We start from the raw sequence: 21,999 nt of genomic DNA, 5'->3' as shown, positions 1-21,999 counted from the left end.
TGGGGCGAAGGTGATGCCCACCCTCCTGGGTGAGCGGGCAGGGGGCAAAGGCTGAGGGGCTGCTGGGAGGGCGGTGCTGGTAGGGAGAGTGGTGGCTGTACCTGTAGATGCGGGGGCTCAGATGTTGCCGCCACCACAAGGGAGCTCCCATCAGAGGACAAGTCTGTGTCGCTGGTGTCAGCTCCTGTCCCCGCCGTGGAGCTCCCCTCGCCCTCCGTCCCACTGGTGAATTCAGACTCCGTAGTGTCGGCCTCCAGGGCCATGTGGGATGCAGCTCCCTCGTGCTCCGTTGCCACTGCTCCTCCGCCTGATGATGCTAATGCACACAAGAACAGGGAGACCACAAAAAGGGGGGGAAGACAGAAGAAAGACATGTTGAGTGCATGCATTACCGCTACCGTTGGCGGACACGACAGACACAGAAGCCCCCTGCACTACACCGCGCTCTTGGGCTCCACTGTTCAATTTCTGGGAAATGGCCTACAAGGCTATGGATGACCTCTGCACACATAGATGACACAGGGGCATGACAATCTGTACTTGGCACTCTACAGAGGTGGGCTGGGGTGCCACATGGCCTGACATACGGAGGGGCCTTGCCTACGGAACTCGCCCTGGCCTAGGGAAACCCACAGCCCTCCTCCCCCACCCAGACACCTCCACTGCGCGCAAAGTCAGCAGAATGAGAGTGTACTCACCCCCTTGTGTCTGCTGTGATGTCCTCAAGCGCCCATCCAACTCCGGGTAGGCCACCGCCAGGATCCTGAACATCAGGGGGGTCATCGTGCGACGGGCACCCCTCCCACGTTGGGAGGCCATCCCCAGCTGAGCCTCCGCCGTCTTCTTGCTCCAGCGGCGAATGTCCTCCCATCTTTTCCAGCAGTGGGTGCTCCGTCTTTGGTAGACGCCCAGGGCCCGGACGTCCTTGGCGATGCCACACCAAATATCTTTCTTCTGGTGGGCGCTGACCTACATGAAATGTACAGGGGAAAAAGAGAAGTTATTACCAACTGCACCGTCTAAGTGGTTGGCCCCCATCCCTACCCCTGCCATGTGGCAAATGCATTCACCGTCTTTCATGCACGCAGCACTCTCCCCCTTCCTTCTTACATCCAGCCCTCTCCACACAGGCATAGCCCATACAGCCTGCTCCCATTGTACTTACCTGTTTGTCTGGAGGACCGTAGAGTAGCGTGTACTGGGGGAGGGCCCCATCCACGAGTTTCTCCAATTCCTCCGATGTGAAGGCAGGGGCCCTTTCCCCAGACACTCGAGCCATTGTCTCTTCCAGACCGAGGTCACAGCAGCACTTGCAGTGTAGGTCCTCTCCTGTCAAAGATCAGGTATCGAGTGATTGAAGTGATAGAAAATGGCAGTCACGTCCGCGGCGGTGCGTACTGTCACCGCCGGCGTACAGCACCATTGGCTCCTGGGACCCATAGGTGTACAACGCCAGCACAGTTACCTCACATCCCATTGTCCCACTTTACAGGTCAGGCAGCCGCCATTTCAGGGGCTCATTTCCAACTGCGTCACTCATACCTAGGCCTAGACTCAACACACATACAGGCCACCTTTTGTGTATGATAGGTGTTCTGTGTAAACTGTGGGTACGCACCTCTGAGTTGTTTGACTCTGTGATCGCTGTGATCGTCCGCTGGGACATGTGAGGAGATGGCGGTATCCTCCGGTGTACCGACTGTTGGTGGACCTGTCGACAATGGAGGACCGACATTTGGTTATCACCTACAGGCTTGACCGTGCCACAATCCAGGAACTGTGTACCCAGTTGGAGCCAGACGTGATGTCAGCAATCCGCCATCCCACAGGAATCCCCCCTCAAGTGCAGGTGCTGTCAGTGCTCCATTTCCTTGCAAGTGGTTCCTTTCAGACAACAGTGGCCATGGCATCAGGGATGTCCCAGCCTATGTTTTCCAACGTTTTGTCCAGAGTGTTGTCTGCCCTTCTGAAACACATGCGGAGCTACATCGTTTTCCCTCAGGTGGAGGATTTGCCTACAGTGAAAGGTGATTTTTATGCCCTCGGACACATCCCCAACATCATAGGTGCCATTGATGGGAAACATGTGGCTTTGGTACCCCCCCACAGGAGTGAACAGGTGTACAGAAACCGGAAGAGGTATCATTCTATGAATGTACAGATGGTATGTTTGGCAGACCAGTACATCTCCCATGTGAATGCCAAGTTCCCTGGCTCAGTGCATGATGCCTACATCCTGCGGAATAGCAACATCCCTTATGTGATGGGTCAACTCAAGAGGCACCGTGTGTGGCTATTAGGTGAGCACCTGGAAGCAAGTCAGCGGGAATGGTTGTCTGGGTCTGGGGATATCCCTCCAGGTTAGTGCATGTCTAACAGTTGTCCCTCACCATTTGCAGGTGACACTGATTACCCCAACCTGTCATGGCTACTGACCCCAGTGAGGAATCCCAGGACAAGGGCAGAGGAACGCTACAATGAGGCCCATGGGTGAACTAGGAGGGTGATCAAGCGTACCTTCGGCCTCCTGAAGGCCAGGTTCAGGTGCCTCCATATGACAGGTGGATCCTTATTCTACTCACCAAAGAAGGTGTGCCTGATCATCGTGGCCTGCTGTATGCTTTATAACTTTGCTTTGTGACGACAGGTGCCTTTTCTGCAGGAGGATGTTCCAGATGGCGGTGTTGTTGCAGCTGTGGAGCCTGTGGACAGTGAAGACGAGGAAGCAGGGGAAGAAGACATGCACAACAGGGACTCAGTGATCCAGCAATAGTTCCAGTGAGACACAGGTAAGAATACAGAGCTGCCTACTACATGTACTTTAACACTACTACCTCTCTACTGTGTGTCGTTTTCACCCAGTGTATGGTCACTGAGTTGTCACTTTCCCTTATGATTTCACAGATGTGGGTCCCACTGTGTGACATCTGCTTAGATTCCTCATGGACTAGAGCTGTGTGACATAGGTAAGTGGACATTAAACTTGAAAGAGCATTTTGTCACTGTAATTGCTAATACACTATTTCGAAACGACAGACAGACTCCAGATTGTTTTGTGCTTTAAGTGTGTTTATTTAAGTGCTCAATATTGGAGGGGGTAGTGAAATGGTGAGGGGTGATGGCGGAGGTATGTCCATGGCAGAATCCAGTCTATTAGTCTCACAGGTGCATTGCCCATATGGGCTTAGGAAGTGGAGCTTGGGCAGTTTCAGTATGGACAGGGTGACAAAGTGGGACAGTAGGATGACAATCAGGGTGGTCTCATTTCTTGGCGGGGGTCTTGGTATTGTGCTCTGTCTTTGTCCTGGATCTCAGGGACCGTTTGCGGGGTGGTTCTCCCTCTGCAGGGGGTGGGGTGCTGGTGCGGTGGTCCTGCGGCGGGGCGTCCTGACAACTAGTGCCGGCGGGGTGGTGGGCAGTTCATCGTCCATGCTAGTGTCAGGGGCCCCTTGTAGTGCCACAGTGTCCCTCCTGGTGTTGAGTAGTTCCTTCAGCACCCCTACGATGGTGCCCAGGGTGGAGCTGATGGTTCTGAGTAACTCCCTGAAGCCCATATACTGTTCCTCCTGCATGCGCTGGGTCTCCTGAAACTTGGCCAGTATCGTTGCCATCATCTCCTGGGAGTGGTGGTAGGCTCCCATGATGGAGGAGAGGGCCTCGTGTAGAGTGGGTTCCCTTAGCCTGTCCACCCCCTGTTGCACAGCAGCCCTCCCAGTTCCCCTGTGTTCCTGGGCCTCCGTCCCCTGGACCTTGTGCCCACAACCACTGCCCCCAGGTCCCTGTTGTTGTTGGGGTGGTGGGTTAGCCTGGGTTCCCTGTAGTGGTGGACACACAGCTGATTGACGTGTCCTGGGGACGGAGGTATGGGCCCGCTGGGTGGGTGCTGTGCTGGTGTTTCCAGAGGGGGGAAGGTCTGTGGTGGCCTGTGCCTGTGTGAGGGGAACCGACTGTCCAGAGGTCCCCGATGGGCCGGGCTGGTGATCTAGATCCAGTTGGACAGAGCTGCTGTCATCACTGTGGGCCTCTTCTGTTGGGCGTGTGGACATGTGTGGACGCTCCTGTCCGGTGACGTTGGGTAGGGGTCCTGCAGGGGTATAAAAGGATGTTTATTAAATCTGTGTGTGTAATGATGTGCAATGGGTGGGTGACCGTGTACCCCAGTGCTGGCATTCCTGTGTGGGAGCTTGTGTGATGATGATTTAGGGGGGTGTATGGGTATGTGCAGTAAGCATGCTTTGGTGATGGGTGTCCATGCTTTGTTGTTGCATGCAGGGCTTGGTGTTGGGATGTGTGGTTTGTGATGTTGGGACATATGTGAGGAGTTGGGATACTGGGGGTGAGGGTGAGGGTGGGGGTATGTGATAGCATGCAGGTAGGGTGGGGGTTGTAATAGTTAAGATTTGACTTACCAGAGTTCATTCCTCTACCTACTCCTGCGAGACCCTCAGGATGCAGAATCTCCAAAACCTGCTCTTCCCATGTTGTTAGTTGTGGGGGTCCGCCGCCAGTCCGCTGAACAGCCAGGTGGTGTCTTGAGACCACGGAATGCACCTTCCCCCGTAGGTCGTTCCACCTCTTCCTGATGTCCTCCCGATTTCTTGGGTGCTGTCCCAATGCATTGACCCTGTCCACTATTCTTCGCCATAGCTCCATCTTCCTTGCAATGGAGGTGTGCTGCACCTGTGATCTGAATAGCTGTGGCTCTACCCGGACGATTTCCTCCACCATGACCCTGAGCTCTTCCTCCGAGAACCTGGGGTGTCTTTGCCGTGCCATGGGGTGGTGTAGGTGATGTGTGGGGTCGAGTGTGTGGTGATATGTGTGCTGATATGTAGTGGTGTGTTGTGTGAGGTGCGTGGAAGTTCTGTGGGTGATGGTGTTGTGTGCCTGTGGATGCTGTTGTTCTTGCTGGTGCTCTCTCTCTGGCCTTCTCTCGGTAATTGTGGTCGTAGGGGTTTGTGGGTGATGTGGGTGTGTGTTTCATATTGTATTGGGTGTGTGGGAGTGGTGTGTGTATGTGTATCAGGTGTGTGTATTTCAAATTGTCCAATGTGGCTGTGTTTTGTAAAAGTGTGTGTATTTTGAGCGCGGCAGTGTGTACCTCCAAAGGAATACCGCGGTTGAAAGACCGCTGCGTGGATTTGTGTTGTGATAGTGTGGGTGTACTTCTGTTGGCGTGACGGTGGAGGTTTTGTTTTCACCAGTTTATCACTGACCTTTGGTGTGGCGGACTTGTGTGGGTGTCTGAATTTTGGCGGATTCCGAAATGTGGGTCATAACAGCTGTGGCAGAATTCCGCGGCCGCGGCGGTGTGTTGGCGGTCTTCTGCACGGCGGTATGTGGCTTTTACCGCCAATGTTGTAATGACCGCCTTAGTCCTTACATTTGTAACCTGTTTGACAGATCCAGGCCCAGTGTAATGTTAATACAGCATTTTACAAAGGAAACAACTTCGTCCCACTGTTCATGCTACAAAGATCACCATAGCCCACCTATAATACACCACAGGTGCAAACACCATACAGCTTAAACCCATCTCACATAAAATACCACAAATAAACCTTTATGTGCAAGATTTATAATGCAATCTAGGCGATAATTCATTCATGAATCCTATACACACAGACTTTCTCACCCCCCCAATATTGTTTTCTCATGTAATGGGCAACTTGTGCAGCCCTTGCTGACTTTAATATAGATAAACTGCTCCATTTGACACAATAAACGTCTAAGGTGATAATCACTCAAGGATAAAGTATTATATATATATGTATATATATACATATATATGTACACTGCATAATGTATTAATAGTCCTATGAAGTTACCAATTCCCCCGGATAGAACAGAAACAAATATTAAAGAAACACAACATATGTCTACCACTAAAGGAAAACGTATCATCAAAAGTCGGTTGATTCTGACTGGAGCACATACTCCTGGTGCTGTGGTCCCCTATAGAAATTAGCCATGCCCACTAGATAGAATGTCACAAAAAGAAAATTAAAAAACTCCAGACCTTCTCAAAGATCACAACAAATATGTTGTACACTGAGGTGACTGCAGATATTAATGCCTGAGCCCAAGTCAATATCTATGGACAAATACTTGCTGCCAGAACTGCTAACTCATGGCTATACTGGCCCAATAAAGATTGTGCAACAATATAAAATGGTATGCAAAGCCAGTATAGTATGTTATTTGGCCCTCCACCTGTATCAGTGATGTATGCCATAGGAGTGAGTACACTTATGTGATTTCCCTGCCATGGAATTTCAATTTGTAGCAGGGGGCCCTTCTTCTTTACAAAAGTTAAAGCTCCCACGGTAATCCCACATGTTCCAAGTTCATCAAACCTATCAAGGTGATGAAATTGTTCCGTAATGCAGTTAAAACCCAAGGTGGAAGAATTTGGAATCTAGGGAGTGTGGAGTTGGGGAAAACATGTTGGCTGATGCACATATTGTAAAACAATAGTGGCAAATTTGTGTCTAGGCATGTGTGATGTCGATCCAGTGGCCACAGCTCACTTCCTCTGCTATTTCTGAAAGACCATGGGCCTGAATTAGACCTGGGTGGAGGGGTTACTCAGACACAAACATGACAGATATCCCGTCCGCTGTATGACAAGTTCCATAGGCAATAATGTAATTGTAATAGATAGGACATCCGTCACATTTGTGATAGAGTAACCCCCTTTGCAAAACTCTAAATCAGGCCCTATGTCTTCAAATGAGAGAACATCATTTTCACTCTTTTATTGTCGCATGCTGAAGTATGTTGTTGTGTTTTCATTTGTTATTATTCTGTAAAGAGAAAGATGTGTAGTGTCTGCAGTATATTTGTACTGGTTTCCCCTAATTTCCCGGCTTCACTTATATTGGTATTGTAGGAAGTTGGCTCTGTATGTACTATTTCGAAGTAAGAAATAGCATGCACAGAGTCCAAGGGTTCCCCTTAGAGGTAAGATAGTGGCAAAAAGAGATAATTCTAATGCTCTATTTTGTGGTAGTGTGGTCGAGCAGTAGGCTTATCAGAGGAGTAGTGTTAAGCATTTGTTGTACCCACAAAGGCAATAAATGAGGAACACACACTCAGAGACAATTCCAGACCAATAGGTTTTGTATAGAAAAATATATTTTCTTAGTTTATTTTAAGAACCACAGGTTCAAGATTTACAAGTAATACTTCAAATGAAAGGTATTTCAGGTAGGTACTTTAGGAACTTTGAATTAGTAAAATAGCATATACAGATTTCACATAAATGACATATAGCTATTTTAAAACTAGACAGTGCAATTTTCAACAGTTCCTGGGGGAGGGAAGTGTTTGTTAGTTTTTGCAGGTAAGTAAACCACCCACGGGGTTCAAGTTTGGGTCCAAGGTAGCCCACCGTTGGGGGTTCAGAGCAACCCCAAAGTTACCACACCAGCAGCTCAGGGCCGGTCAGGTTCAGAGGTCAAAGAGGTGCCCAAAACGCATAGGCTTCAATGGAGAAGGGGGTGCCCCGATTCCAGTCTGCCAGCAGGTAAGTACCCGCGCCTGCGGAGGGCAGACCAGGGGGGTTTTGTAGGGCACCGGGGGGGACACAAGTCCACACAGAAAGTACACCCTCAGCGGCACAGGGGCGGCCGGGTGCAGTGTGCAAACAAGCGTCGGGTTTTCAATAGAAATCAATAGGAGACCAAGGGGTCTCTTCAGCGATGCAGGCAGGCAAGGGGGGGGGGGGCTCCTCGGGGTAGCCACCACCTGGGCAAGGGAGAGGGCCACCTGGGGGTCGCTCCTGCACTGGAGCTCGGATCCTTCAGGTCCTGAGGGCTGCGGGTGCAGAGTCTTTACCAGGCATCGGGTCTTTGAAGCAGGCAGTCGCGGTCAGGGGGAGCCTCGGGATTCCCTCTGCAGGCGTCGCTGTGGGGGCTCAGGGGGGTCAACTCTGGCTACTCACGGTCTCGTAGTCGCCGGGGAGTCCTCCCTGTGGTGTTTGTTCTCCACAAGTCGAGCCAGGGGCGTTGGGTGCAGAGATGCATGGTAGTCCTCTGAGGCTTCAGAGGTTGCTGGACCCTGGGAATGCATCGCTGGAGCAGTGTCTTTAGAATGGGGGAGACAGGCCGGTAGAGCTGGGGCCAAAGCAGTTGGTGTCTCCGTCTTCTCTGCAGGTTTTTCAGTTCAGCAGTCCTCTTCTTAGGATGCAGGAATCTAAGTTCCTAGGTTCTGGGGAGCCCCTAAATACTGAATTTAGGAGTGTGTTTAGGTCTGGGGGGTTAGTAGCCAATGGCTACTAGCCCTGAGGGTGGCTACACCCTCTTTGTGCCTCCTCCCTGAGGGGAGGGGGGCACCTTCCTATCCCTGTTGGGGGAATCCTCCATCTGCAAGATGGAGGATTTCTAAAAGTCAGAGTCACCTCAGCTCAGGACACCTTAGGGGCGTCCTGACTGGCCAGTGACTCCTCCTTGTTTTTCTCATTATCTCCTCCGGCCTTGCCGCCAAAAGTGGGGCCGTGGCCGGAGGGGGCAGGCAACTCCACTAGATGGAGTGCCCTGGGGTGCTGTAACAAAGGGGGTGAGCCTTTGAGGCTCACCGCCAGGTGTTACAGTTCCTGCAGGGGGAGGTGTGAAGCAACTCCATGCAGTACAGGCTTTGTTACTAGCCACAGAATGAGGATGAATTTAAAGGCGAAGCAGCCACGGTCGATAAAGGGGTAAGAAGGCAGTAAGGTGCTGGACATCTCTTAGACAATAATTTGATGATTCAGTACCAGTACCACAACTACAAACCTACAAGGCTTGGACCACATCAGCTCTGCTGACCAGAGCGCAGGCTGCATGTCAGTCTCAGTGAAAGACTTGGACCAGGCCTGATTTGTACAGCCCAGACAAAGGTAGTGAGCAGCTCATGGAAGACTCTGAGAAGGCACAGGATGTGGCATTCTTCTCCCCTTCTCTATACCGAGAGGAGTATGAGGCCCCCAAGGCAGACCAGGGTTTGGGAGTCTGGGCCACAGAAGGGCTGTAGGGTTTGTGTAGGAAAGTACCATCTTGCCTGGCATGTTACCCCCATATTTCACTGTATATATGTTGTTTTAGTTGTATGTGTCACTGGGACCCTGCCAGCCAGGGCCCCAGTGCTCATAAGTGTGCCCTATATGTGTTACCTGTGTGATGAATAACTGTCTCACTGAGGCTCTGCTAACCAGAACCTCAGTGGTTATGCTCTCTCTTTGCTTTCCAAATTGTCACTAACAGGCTAGTGACCAATTTCACCAATTCACATTGTCATACTGGAACACCCTTATAATTCCCTAGTATATGGTACTGAGGTACCCAGGGTATTGGGGTTCCAGGAGATCCCTATGGGCTGCAGCATTTCTTTTGCCACCCATAGGGAGCTCTGACAATTCTTACACAGGCCTGCCACTGCAGCCTGAGCGAAATAACGTCCATGTTATTTCACAGCCATTTACCACTGCACTTAAGTAACTTATAAGTCACCTATATGTCTAACCTTTACCTGGTAAAGGTTGGGTGCTAAGTTACTTAGTGTGTGGGCACCCTGGCACTAGCCAAGGTGCCCCCACATTGTTCAGGGCAAATTCCCCGGACTTTGTGAGTGCGGGGACACCATTACACGCGTGCACTATACATATGTCACTACATATGTATAGCGTCACAATGGTAACTCCGAACATGGCCATGTAACATGTCTAAGATCATGGAATTGTCACCCCAATGCCATTCTGGCATTTAGGAGACAATTCCATGAGCCCCCGAGTCTCTAGCACAGACCCGGGTACTGCCAAACTGCCTTTCCCGGGGTTTCACTGCAGCTGCTGCTGCTGCCAACCCCTCAGACAGGTTTCTGCCCTCCTGGGGTCCAGCCAGGCTTGGCCCAGGAAGGCAGAACAAAGGACTTCCTCAAAGAGAGGGTGTTACACCCTCTCCCTTTGGAAAAAGGTGTCAGGGCTGGGGAGGAGTAGCCTCCCCCAGCCTCTGGAAATGCTTCTCTGCATAAGCCAGTCTACACCAGTTCAGGGATCCCCCAGCCCTCCTCTGGTGCAAAACTGGACAAAGGAAAGGGGAGTGACCACTCACCTGACCTGCACCTCCCTTGGGAGGTGCCCAGAGCTCCTCCAGTGTGCTCCAGACCTCTGTCATCTTGGAAACAGAGGTCCTGCTGGCAGAACAAAGGACTTCCTCAGAGAGAGGGTGTTACACCCTCTCCCTTTGGAAAAAGGTGTCAGGGCTGGGGAGGAATAGCCTCCCCCAGCCTCTGGAAATGCTTTGATGGTCACAGATGGTGCCCATCTCTGCATAAGCCAGTATACACCGGTTCAGGGATCCCCCAGCCCTGCTCTGGCACGAGACTGGACAAAGGAAAGGGGAGTGACCACTCCCCTGAACTGCACCTCCCTTGGGAGGTGCCCAGAGCTCCTCCAGTGTGCTCCAGACCTCTGCCATCTTGGAAACAGAGGTGCTGCTGGCACACTGGACTGCTCTGAGTGGCCAGTGCCAGCAGGTGACGTCAGAGACTCCTTCTGATAGGCTCTTACCTGTGTTGCTAGCCTATCCTCCTTCCTAGGTAGCCAAACCTCCTTTTCTGGCTATTTAGGGTCTCTGCTTTGGGGAATTCTTTAGATAACGAATTCAAGAGCTCATCAGAGTTCCTCTGCATCTCTCTCTTCACCTTCTGCCAAGGAATCGACCGCTGACTGCTCTGGACGGCTGCAAAACTGCAACAAAGTAGCTAAGACGACTACTGCAACCTTGTATCGCCGATCCAGCCACCTTCTCGTCTGCTTTCCTGGTGGTGCATGATGTGGGGGTAGTCTGCCTCCTCTCTGCACTAGAAGCTCCGAAGAAATCTCCAGTGGGTCAACGGAATCTTACCCCTGCAACCGCAGGCACCAAAAGACTGCATCACCGGTCCTCTGGGTCCCCTCTCAGCATGACGAGCGTGGTCCCTGGAAGTCAGCAACTCTGTCCAAGTGACTCCCACAGTCCAGTGACTCTTCAGTCCAAGTTTGGTGGAGGTAAGTCCTTGCCTCCCCACGCTAGACTGCATTGCTGGGTACCGCATGATTTGCAGCTGCTCCGGCTCCTGTGCACTCTTCCAGGATTTCCTTTGTGCACAGCCAAGCCTGGGTCCCCGATACTCTAACCTGCAGTGCATGACCTCCTGAGTTGTCCTCCGGCGTCGTGGGACCTTCTTTTGTGACTTCGGGTGAGCTCCGGTTCACTCTTCTTTGTAGTGCCTGTTCTGGCACTTCTGCGGATGCTGCTTGCTTCTGAGTGGGCTCTTTGTCTTGCTGGACGACCCCTCTGTCTCCTCACACAATTGGCAACATCCTGGTCCCTCCTGGGCCACAGCAGCATCCAAAAACCCTAACTGCAACCCTTGCAGCTAGCAAGGCTTGTTTGCGGTCTTTCTGCACGGGAATACTTCTGCAAGTTTCTTCACGATGTGGGACATCCAACCTCCAAAGGGGAAGTTTCTAGCCCTCTTCGTTCTTGCAGAATCCACAGCTTCTACCATCCAGTGGCAGCTTCTTTGCACCCACAGCTGGCATTTCCTGGGCATCTGCCCACTCCTGACTTGAGTGTGACTCTTGGACTTGGTCCCCTTGTTCCACAGGTACTCTCATCTGGAAATTGATCATTGTTGCATTGCTGGTGTTGTTCTTCCTTGCAGAATTCTCCTATCACGACTTCTGTGCTCTCTGGGGAACTTAGGCGCACTTTGCACCCACTTTTCAGGGTCTTAGGGTGGGCTATTTTTCTTACCCTCACTGTTTTCTTACAGTCCCAGCGACCCTCTACAAGCTCACATAGGTTTGGGGTCCATTCGTGGTTCGCATTCCACTTCTAGAGTATATGGTTTGTGTTGCCCCTATACCTATGTGCTCCTATTGCAATCTATTGTGACTGTAAATTGCTTGCATTGCTTTCTTTTGCTATTACTGCATAATTTTGGTATTGTGTACATATATCTTGTGTATATTTGCTATCCTCATACTGAGGATACTCACTGAGATACTTTTGGCATATTGTCATAAAAATAAAGTACCTTTATTTTTAGTATATCTGTGTATTGTGTTTTCTTATGGTATTGTGCATATGACACCAGTGGTATAGTCGGAGCTTTACACGTCTCCTAGTTCAGCCTAAGCTGCTCTGCTAAGCTACCTTTTCTATCAGCCTAAGCTGCTAGACACCTCTTCTACACTAATAAGGGATAACTGGACCTGGTGCAGAGTGTAAGTACCTTTTGGTACCACTACAAACCAGGCCAGCCTCCTACATTGGTTGTGCAGCGGTGGGATAAGTACTTGTAACTGCTTACCACTTTGTCATTTTGTACTTTTCATACGAGAAAAATATACAAAACAAGTTCAGTGTATGTACACCTAACCAAAAGGTTTTGCTTTTCTCCTCTTACTCTTTTGCTAAGTGCTGAAAAGTACCTCTAAACTTTTAAAAAGTTTCTTAAAAGTTGAATAAGTTTTTTTCTGTTCCTTTAAAAGTTCTGAAACATTTTCTTTCTTTTTCTGTCCCTTAAACCCTTTCCTATCATGTCTGGTACAGGTCAAACTCTGGATCTGGCCAGCACAGCTTATGACCATCTTAACTGGAAAGGTGTAAGGAGTCTCTGCATTGATAGAGGTTTAGGGGTAGGGAAGAATCCCTCTAGAGAATTGTTAGTTAATATGCTCATTGAACATGATAAGACCATAGCTGGCACATCTGGTGAGAGATTAGCTGATGGTTCACACTCTGATTCTGGGGTAGCCCCAGTAAAAGTGTTAGAAGGGAACCTTCCCAACCTGCCCCTTAGCAGGCCACCTAGCAGGGCTGGTACTGAGGTGAGTTCTCATCACAGTAGAGAGGTTACTCCTTTAGGCCAGGTTGTTAGAGTGCCATCTGTTAGGGACAGGTCTCCCTCTGTTCATTCACACCATTCTTCTGTGTTTAAGCATGCCCAACCCACCCACCCTGAAGACAGAGTGTTAGAAAGGGAACTCAATAGATTGAGAGTTGAAGAGTCCAGACTGAAGCTCAAGAAGCAACAGCTGGATCTAGACAGGGAAGCTTTTGACTTAGAAAAAGAAAGACAGAGGTTGGGGTTTGGACCCCATGGTGGCAGCAGCAGTATTACAGATAGTAATCCTGTAAAAGACCATGATTCTTGGAATCTCCACAAAATAGTTCCCCCCTACAAGGAGGGGGATGACATTAACAAGTGGTTTGCTGCACTTGAGAGGGTCTGTGTTGTACAGGGGGTCCCTAAAAGGCAGTGGGCTGCTATCCTATGGCTATCTTTCAGTGGAAAGGGTAGGGATAGGCTCCTTACTGTGAAGGAAAGTGATGCCAATAATTTTACAGTTCTTAAGAATGCACTCCTAGATGGTTATGGCTTAACCACTGAACAGTACAGGATCAAGTTCAGAGAAACCAAAAAGAAGTCTTCACAAGACTGGGTAGACTTTGTTGACCATTCAGTGAAGGCCTTGGAGGGGTGGTTACATGGCAGGAAAGTTTCTGACTATGAAAGCCTGTATAACTTAATCCTGAGAGAGAATATTCTTAATAATTGTGTGTCTGATTTGTTACACCAGTATCTAGTGGACTCAGATCTGACCTCTCCCCAAGAATTGGGAAAGAAGCTAGACAAATGGGTCAGAACAAGAGTAAACAGAAAAGTTCATACAGGGAGTGACAAGGATGGCAAGAAAAAGGATGGTAAGTCTTCAGACAAGGGTGGGGACAAATCTAAAAATGAGTCTTCATCAGGCCCACAAAAACACTCTGGTGGGGGTGGTGGGCCCAAATCCTCTTCTAATCAAGTTAAGAAACCATGGTGCTATTTGTGTAAAGTAAAAGGCCTTTGGACAACTGATGCCAGTTGTCCAAAGAAAAGCACCAAGCCTCCCACTACAACAACCCCTACTGCTACACCTAGTGCCCCTAGTAATAGCAGTGGTGGTGGGAGCAAACCTACTAATAGCCAATCCAAGGGAGTAGCTGGGCTCACTTTTGGTAATTTAGTTGGGGTTGGTCTTGTTAGGGAGACCACAGAGGCTGTGTTAGTCTCTGAAGGTGCCATTGATTTGGCCACCTTGGTTGCTTGTCCCCTTAATATGGATAAATACAAGCAACTTCCCCTAATAAATGGTGTTGAGGTTCAGGCCTACAGGGACACAGGTGCCAGTGTTACCATGGTAATAGAGAAACTGGTCCACACTGAACAACACCTACTTGGTCACCAGTACCAAGTGACTGATGCTCATAACAACACTCTTAGCCACCCCATGGCTGTTGTGAATCTCAACTGGGGGGGGGGGGGGGTTACTGGTCCAAATAAAGTTGTGGTTGCCTCAGATTTACCTGTAGACTGTCTACGAGGGAACGATTTAGAGACATCAGCTTGGGCAGAAGTGGAGTTGGAGGCTCATGCAGCAATGCTGGGCATTTCTGGGCATATTTGTGCTTTGACAAGGGCTCAGGCCAAACAGCAAAAAGGACAGGGTGACTTGGATCCTGGAACAATGGACCAAGTGCTCCCTAAAGCTAGGGTTAGTAAAGGTAAAACACTACCTACTATCCCTCCCTCTACAGTGGATTCAACTTCTGAAGAAGAGAAATGTCCACCCTGTGCAGAACCTACACCAGAGGAGCTGGAAGCAGACACTGCTGAGCTTTTGGGTGGAGGGGGGCCTGCCAGGGAGGAGCTGAGTGTGGCACAGCAGACCTGTCCCACACTAGAGGGTATAAGACAGCAAGCTGTCAAACAGCAAAATGGGGATGTCAGTGACTCTCACAGAGTTTACTAGGAGGACAACCTCTTTTATACTGAGGCAAGGGACCCTAAACCTGGAGCAGCCAGGAGATTGGTCATTCCCTTGCAATAAAGAGAGTTCCTCCTAACTCTAGCCCACGACATTCCCTTGGCTGGACATTTGGGACAAATGAAAACTTGGGACAGGCTTGTTCCCTTGTTTAATTGGCCTAGAATGTCAGAGGACACAATGGAATTTTGTAAGTCCTGTGTCACCTGTCAAGCCAGTGGCAAAACAGGTGGCACCCCAAAGGCACCCCTTATTCCACTGCCTGTGGTTGGGGTTCCCTTTGAAAGGGTAGGGTTGACATAGTTGGCCCCCTTGACCCTCCTACTGCTTCAGGCAATAGGTTTATTTTGGTGGTAGTGGACCATGCCACCAGATATCCTGAAGCAATTCCTCTAAGGACCACTACAGCCCCTGCAGTGGCAAAGGCCCTCCTGGGAATCTTTTCCAGGGTGGGCTTCCCAAAAGAGGTGGTATCAGACAGGGGTAGCAACTTTATGTCTGCTTACTTAAAGGCCATGTGGAAGGAATGTGGTGTAACATACAAATTCACCACACCCTATCATCCACAAACAAATGGACTGGTTGAGAGGTTTAATAAAACTCTCAAAGGAATGATAATGGGACTCCCTGAAAAACTCCGGAGAAGATGGGATGTCCTGTTACCTTGCCTCCTTTTTGCTTACAGGGAGGTACCCCAGAAAGGAGTGGGCTTCAGCCCCTTTGAACTCTTATTTGGACACCCTGTAAGAGGTCCTCTAACACTTGTGAAGGAGGGTTGGGAACAACCTTTAAAAGCTCCTAAGCAAGACATAGTGGACTATGTACTTGGCCTAAGATTTAGAATGGCTGAGTATATGAAAAAGGCCAGTACAAACCTTCAGGCCAGCCAAGAGCTCCAAAAGCAATGGCATGACCAAAAGGCTGTTCTGATTCAGTACCAACCAGGGCAGAAAGTGTGGGTCTTTGAGCCTGTGGCCCCAAGAGCACTCCAAGACAAATGGAGTGGTCACCACATTATTGTTGAGAAAAAGGGAGAAGTCATCTACTTGGTTGACTTAGGCACTGCCAGGAGTCCCCTTAGGGTGCTCCATGTCAATCGCCTGAAACCCTACTATGACAGGGCTGATCTCACCCTGCTCATGGCAACAGATGAAGGACAGGAAGAAGAGAGTGACCCTCTCCCTGATCTCTTCTCTTCCACAGAACAGGATGCTCTAGTGGAAGGTGTAGTTCTGGCAGATTGTCTTACTGCTGAGCAGAAAGACCACTGCATAAATCTCCTGGGTCAGTTTTCTGAACTCTTTTCTACTGTGCCAGGCACCACTTCTTGGTGTGAGCACACTATAGATACTGGAGACAGCTTGCCTGTCAAAAGTAAGATCTATAGGCAGCCTGACCATGCCAGAGACTGCAGAAAGCAAGAAGTTCAGAAAATGCTTGAACTGGGAATGGTTGAGCACTCTGAAAGTCCAATGGCCTCTCCTGTGGTACTTGCCCCATTCCAAAGATGGGAAAAGGGAAATGAGATTTTGTGTAGACTACAGAGGTCTCAACCAGGTAACCAAAACTGATGCTCACCCTATACCCAGGGCAGATGAGCTCATAGATACACTGGCATCTGCCAAGTATCTAAGCACCTTTGATTTGACTGCAGGGTATTGGCAGATCAAGTTATCAGAGGATGCTAAAGCAAAAACTGCATTTTCAACCATTGGAGGGCACTACCAATTCACAGTAATGCCTTTTGGTTTGAAAAATGCACCTGCCACTTTTCAGAGGTTGGTGAATACAGTCCTGCAAGGGTTGGAGGCTTTTACTGCAGCATATCTAGATGATATAGCTGTCTTTAGCTCCACCTGGGATGATCACCGGGTCCACCTATGGGAAGTTTTGGAGGCCCTGTAAAAGGCAGGCCTCACTATCAAGCTTCAAAGTGCCAGATAGGGCAGGGGAAAGTGGTTTATCTGGGACAGCTTGTAGGTGGAGAACAGATTGCACCACTTCAGGGGAAAATCCAAACTATCATAGATTGGGTTCCCCCTACAACTCAGACCCAGGTGAGAGCCTTCTTAGGCCTCACTGGGTATTACAGGAGGTTCATAAAGAACTATGGCTCCATAGCAGCCCCTCTTTATGACCTCACTTGAAAGAAAATGCCTAAAAAGGTATTGTGGACAGCTAGCTGTCAGAAAGCTTTTGAGGAGCTGAAACAGGCCATGTGCTCTGCACCTGTCCTAAAAAGCTCCTGTTACTCCAAAAAATTCATTGTCCAAACTGATGCATCTGAATTAGGGGTAGGGGCAGTCTTATCACAACTTAATTCTGAGGGCCAGGATCAACCTGTTGCATTTATCAGCAGGAGGTTGACCCCTAGAGAAAAGCGTTGGTCTGCCATAGAGAGGGAGGCCTTTGCTGTGGTCTGGGCACTGAAGAAGTTGAGGCCATACCTGTTTGGCACTCACTTCATTGTTCAGACAGACCACAAACCTCTACTTTGGCTCAAACAAATGAAAGGTGAAAACCCTAAATTGTTGAGGTGGTCCATATCCCTACAGGGAATGGACTATACAGTGGAACATAGACCTGGGAGTACCTACTCCAATGCAGATGGACTCTCCAGATATTTCCACTTAGACAATGAAGACTCATCAGGTCATGGCTAGTCTTATTGTCCTTCGTTTGGGGGTGGGGTTGTGTAGGAAAGTACCATCTTGCCTGGCATGTTACCGCCATATTTCACTGTATATATGTTGTTTTAGTTGTATGTGTCACTGGGACCCTGCAAGCCAGGGCCCCAGTGCTCATAGGTGTGCCCTATATGTGTTACCTGTGTGATGAATGACTGTCTCACTGAGGCTCTGCTAACCAGAACCTCAGTGGTTATGCTCTCTCTTTGCTTTCCAAATTGTCACTAACAGGCTAGTTACCAATTTCACCAATTCACATTGTCATACTGGAACACCCTTATAATTCCCTAGTATATGGTACTGAGGTACCCAGGGTATTGGGGTTCCAGGAGATCCCTATGGGCTGCAGCATTTCTTTTGCCACCCATAGGGAGCTCTGACAATTCTTACACAGGCCTGCCACTGCAGCCTGAGTGAAATAACGTCCACGTTATTTCACAGCCATTTACCACTGCACTTAAGTAACTTATGAGTCACCTATATGTCTAACCTTTACCTGGTAAAGGTTGGGTGCTAAGTTACTTAGTGTGTGGGCACCCTGGCACTAGCCAAGGTGCCCCCACATTGTTCAGGGCAAATTCCCCGGACTTTGTGAGTGCGGGGACACCATTACACATGTGCACTATATATATGTCACTACATATGTATAGCGTCACAATGGTAACTCCGACCATGGCCATGTAACATGTCTAAGATCATGGAATTGTCACCCCAATGCCATTCTGGCATTTAGGAGACAATTCCATGAGCCCCTGAGTCTCTAGCAAAGACCCGGGTACTGCCAAACTGCCTTTCCCGGGGTTTCACTGCAGCTGCTGCTGCTGCCAACCCCTCAGACAGGTTTCTGCCCTCCTGGGGTCCAGCCAGGCTTGGCCCAGGAAGGCAGAACAAAGGACTTCCTCAGAGAGAGGGTGTTACACCCTCTCCCTTTGGAAAAAGGTGTCAGGGCTGGGGAGGAGTAGCCTCCCCCAGCCTCTGGAAATGCTTTGATGGTCACAGATGGTGCCCATCTCTGCATAAGCCAGTATACACCGGTTCAGGGATCCCCCAGCCCTGCTCTGGCACGAAACTGGACAAAGGAAAGGGGAGTGACCACTCCCCTGACCTGCACCTCCCTTGGGAGGTGCCCAGAGCTCCTCCAGTGTGCTCCAGACCTCTGCCATCTTGGAAACAGAGGTGCTGCTGGCACACTGGACTGCTCTGAGTGGCCAGTGCCAGCAGGTGACGTCAGAGACTCCTTCTGATAGGCTCTTACCTGTGTTGCTAGCCTATCCTCCTTCCTAGGTAGCCAAACCTCCTTTTCTGGCTATTTAGGGTCTTTGCTTTGGGGAATTCTTTAGATAACGAATGCAAGAGCTCATCAGAGTTCCTCTGCATCTCTCTCTTCACCTTCTGCCAAGGAATCGACCACTGACTGCTCTGGACGCCTGCAAAACTGCAACAAAGTAGCTAAGACGACTACTGCAACCTTGTATCGCCGATCCAGCCACCTTCTCGTCTGCTTTCCTGGTGGTGCATGCTGTGGGGGTAGTCTGCCTCCACTCTGCACTAGAAGCTCCGAAGAAATCTCCCTTGGGTCAACGGAATCTTCCCCCTGCAACCGCAGGCACCAAAAGACTGCATCACCAGTCCTCTGGGTCCCCTCTCAGCACAACGAGCGTGGTCTCTGGAACTCAGCAACTCTGTCCAGTGACTCCCACAGTCCAGTGATTCTTCAATCCAAGTTTGGTGGAGGTAAGTCCTTGCCTCCCCACGCTAGACTGCATTGCTGGGTACTGAGTGATTTGCAGCTGCTCCGGCTCCTGTGCACTCTTCCAGGATTTCCTTTGTGCACAGCCAAGCCTGGGTCCCGACACTCTAACCTGCAGTGCACAAGCTCCTGAGTTGTCCTCTGGCATCGTGGGACCTTCTTTTGTGACTTCGGGTGAGCTCCGGTTCACTCTTCTTCGTAGTGCCTGTTCCGGCACTTCTGCGGGTGCTGCTTGCTTCTGAGTGGGCTCTTTGTCTTGCTGGACGACCCCTCTGTCTCCTCACACAATTGGCGACATCCTGGTCCCTCCTGGGCCACAGCAGCATCCAAAAACCCTAACCACAACCCTTGCAGCTAGCAAGGCTTGTTTGCGGTCTTTCTGCATGGGAATACCTCTGCAAGCTTCTTCACGACGTGGGACATCCAACCTCCAAAGGGGAAGTTTCTAGCCCTCTTTGTTCTTGCAGAATTCACAGCTTCTACCATCCGGTGGCAGCTTCTTTGCACCCACAGCTGGCATTTCCTGGGCATCTGCCCACTCCCGACTTGAGTGTGACTCTTGGACTTGGTCCCCTTGTTCCACAGGTACTCTCGTCTGGAAATCCATCGTTGTTGCATTGCTGGTGTTGGTCTTCCTTGCAGAATTCCCCTATCACGACTTCTGTGCTCTCTGGGGAACTTAGGTGCACTGTGCACCCACTTTTCAGGGTCTTGGGGTGGGCTATTTTTCTAACCCTCACTGTTTTCTTACAGTCCCAGCGACCCTCTACAAGCTCACATAGGTTTGGGGTCCATTCGTGGTTCGCATTCCACTTCTAGAGTATATGGTTTGTGTTGCCCCTATACCCATGTGCTCTCATTGCAATCTATTATGACTGTACATTGCTTGCATTGCTTTCTATTGCTATTACTGCATAATTTTGGTATTGTGTATTTATATCTTGTGTATATTTGCTATCCTCATACTGAGGATACTCACTGAGATACTTTTGGCATATTGTCATAAAAATAAAGTACCTTTATTTTTAGTATATCTGTGTATTATGTTTTCGTATGGTATTGTGCATATGACACCAGTGGTATAGTAGGAGCTTTACACGTCTCCTAGTTCAGCCTAAGCTGCTCTGCTAAGCTACCTTTTCCATCAGCCTAAGCTGCTTGACACCTCTTCTACACTAATAAGGGATAACTGGACCTGGTGCAGAGTGTAAGTACCTCTTGGTACCACTACAAACCAGGCCAGCCTCCTACAGTTTGTTAGCATACGGAGGACCTACCCTTGAAGAATTCGAGGGTAGGTCCTCTGTGGCCTGAAGGGCGCCAAGGAAGAGTTCAGCAGAGATCAGCAGTGGAGTGGTTGAAAGGCATTATGTTGGCTGGGAGGATGACTACTATACAGCGATCTGGGAAATCCTGAGTTAGGCGCTAGCAAGAGGCACAGGAGCTCTCTGGTGTCGCTAGCACATGAAGTGCCTCTAGCAGGGCTCTGTGTTGGAGACTGTCTTATTGGACAGGGTGCTCTCTGACAAGTAGAGGTTCTGTATAACATGTTTCTCTTGCCAATTGAGTGGTAAGTCAGTAGGTAAGACCAAGGCACTATTAATAAAGCAAAACATAAATGATGGTCGGAATGAGGAAGCAATCAAACATTCATTTCCAGTCACAGATCTGGGTTTAATCGATCAGTCTATTGCTCACCATGCCACCCCAGTTTAGACCCAGCCATATGCAAATCAGTCTTGACCCTGTTCCTCATGGGAATAGTCCAGCCCAAACTGCCAGGCCAGGTCCTCCCTGGACCGGAAACAAGCATCCTGGGACCAGGACAAATAATATCACCGCACCTAGTAGGAATTCCATTCAAATGGGTGAACTTTGGCATTGTTAGTCTGCTTGACCCACACCACCTCAGCAACAGGCAGCAAGCATGTTTTGGTTTTGATGGATCACGCCACAAAAAATCCAGAGGCAGTATCTTGGAGGAGCGAACCTTGCGTGGCCTTGCCTGGCTTGATAAATCTTGAGTAATGCAATGCAGCACAAATCATTATGTTGCATTACTCTGCCCTGGGAAAGAATTCCGTGGGTGGAGCCTGGTTCCCATGCATCCACTCATGGATTTTGGGGCATTCCCAAATTTACCATTACTGGGAGACTCACCAGATGAGGCATAATGAGAAAAAGTATCTTTCATTCTCCTTGTTAAATCCTCTTTCTATGTATGCTGCATCTGTAGCACACAAAGAAAGAGAAAGATGCCACTCACAACTGTTTTTGTGCTGGCAGTTGGTCCTTGCTGCACTGAAATAATCCTGCTTACAACGCAGGCACACTTTCACCGTGGTACAAGGGTGCCTGAGTTAGTGCTAGGCAGCACAATGCGCACAAGCACAGGGAAAAGACAGGAATGCACTGTACAAAGTTACGTACAACTCATTCCCGCCCTTTCCCTATAACCCAGCACAGCCAAATGACTTGCTGTGCTGTGTGATTTATTAATAAATATGCTCCTTTATATCCTCTTATTTGAGAGAGATATGGCTGGTTTTAATGTATTTTAAATGTTTTAGAAGTGTGCACTGCACTAGGTCTTGGTGTTTATTCTGTGGCAAGTGTTTGACTCGGTTCAGCCCCAGAACTCATTTATAAAGCAGTTGGACATAATTGAGGTGCACACTTTCAGGATTGCGCTGACAGTGCAGTGGGTAAATTGGGGAACATTT

This window comes from Pleurodeles waltl, chromosome 7, assembly GCF_031143425.1.
Source record: "Pleurodeles waltl isolate 20211129_DDA chromosome 7, aPleWal1.hap1.20221129, whole genome shotgun sequence".
Classification (NCBI taxonomy): Eukaryota; Metazoa; Chordata; class Amphibia; order Caudata; family Salamandridae; genus Pleurodeles; species Pleurodeles waltl.
The sequence above is the reverse complement of the archived record's forward strand: the minus strand, read 5'-3'. Positions refer to the sequence as shown.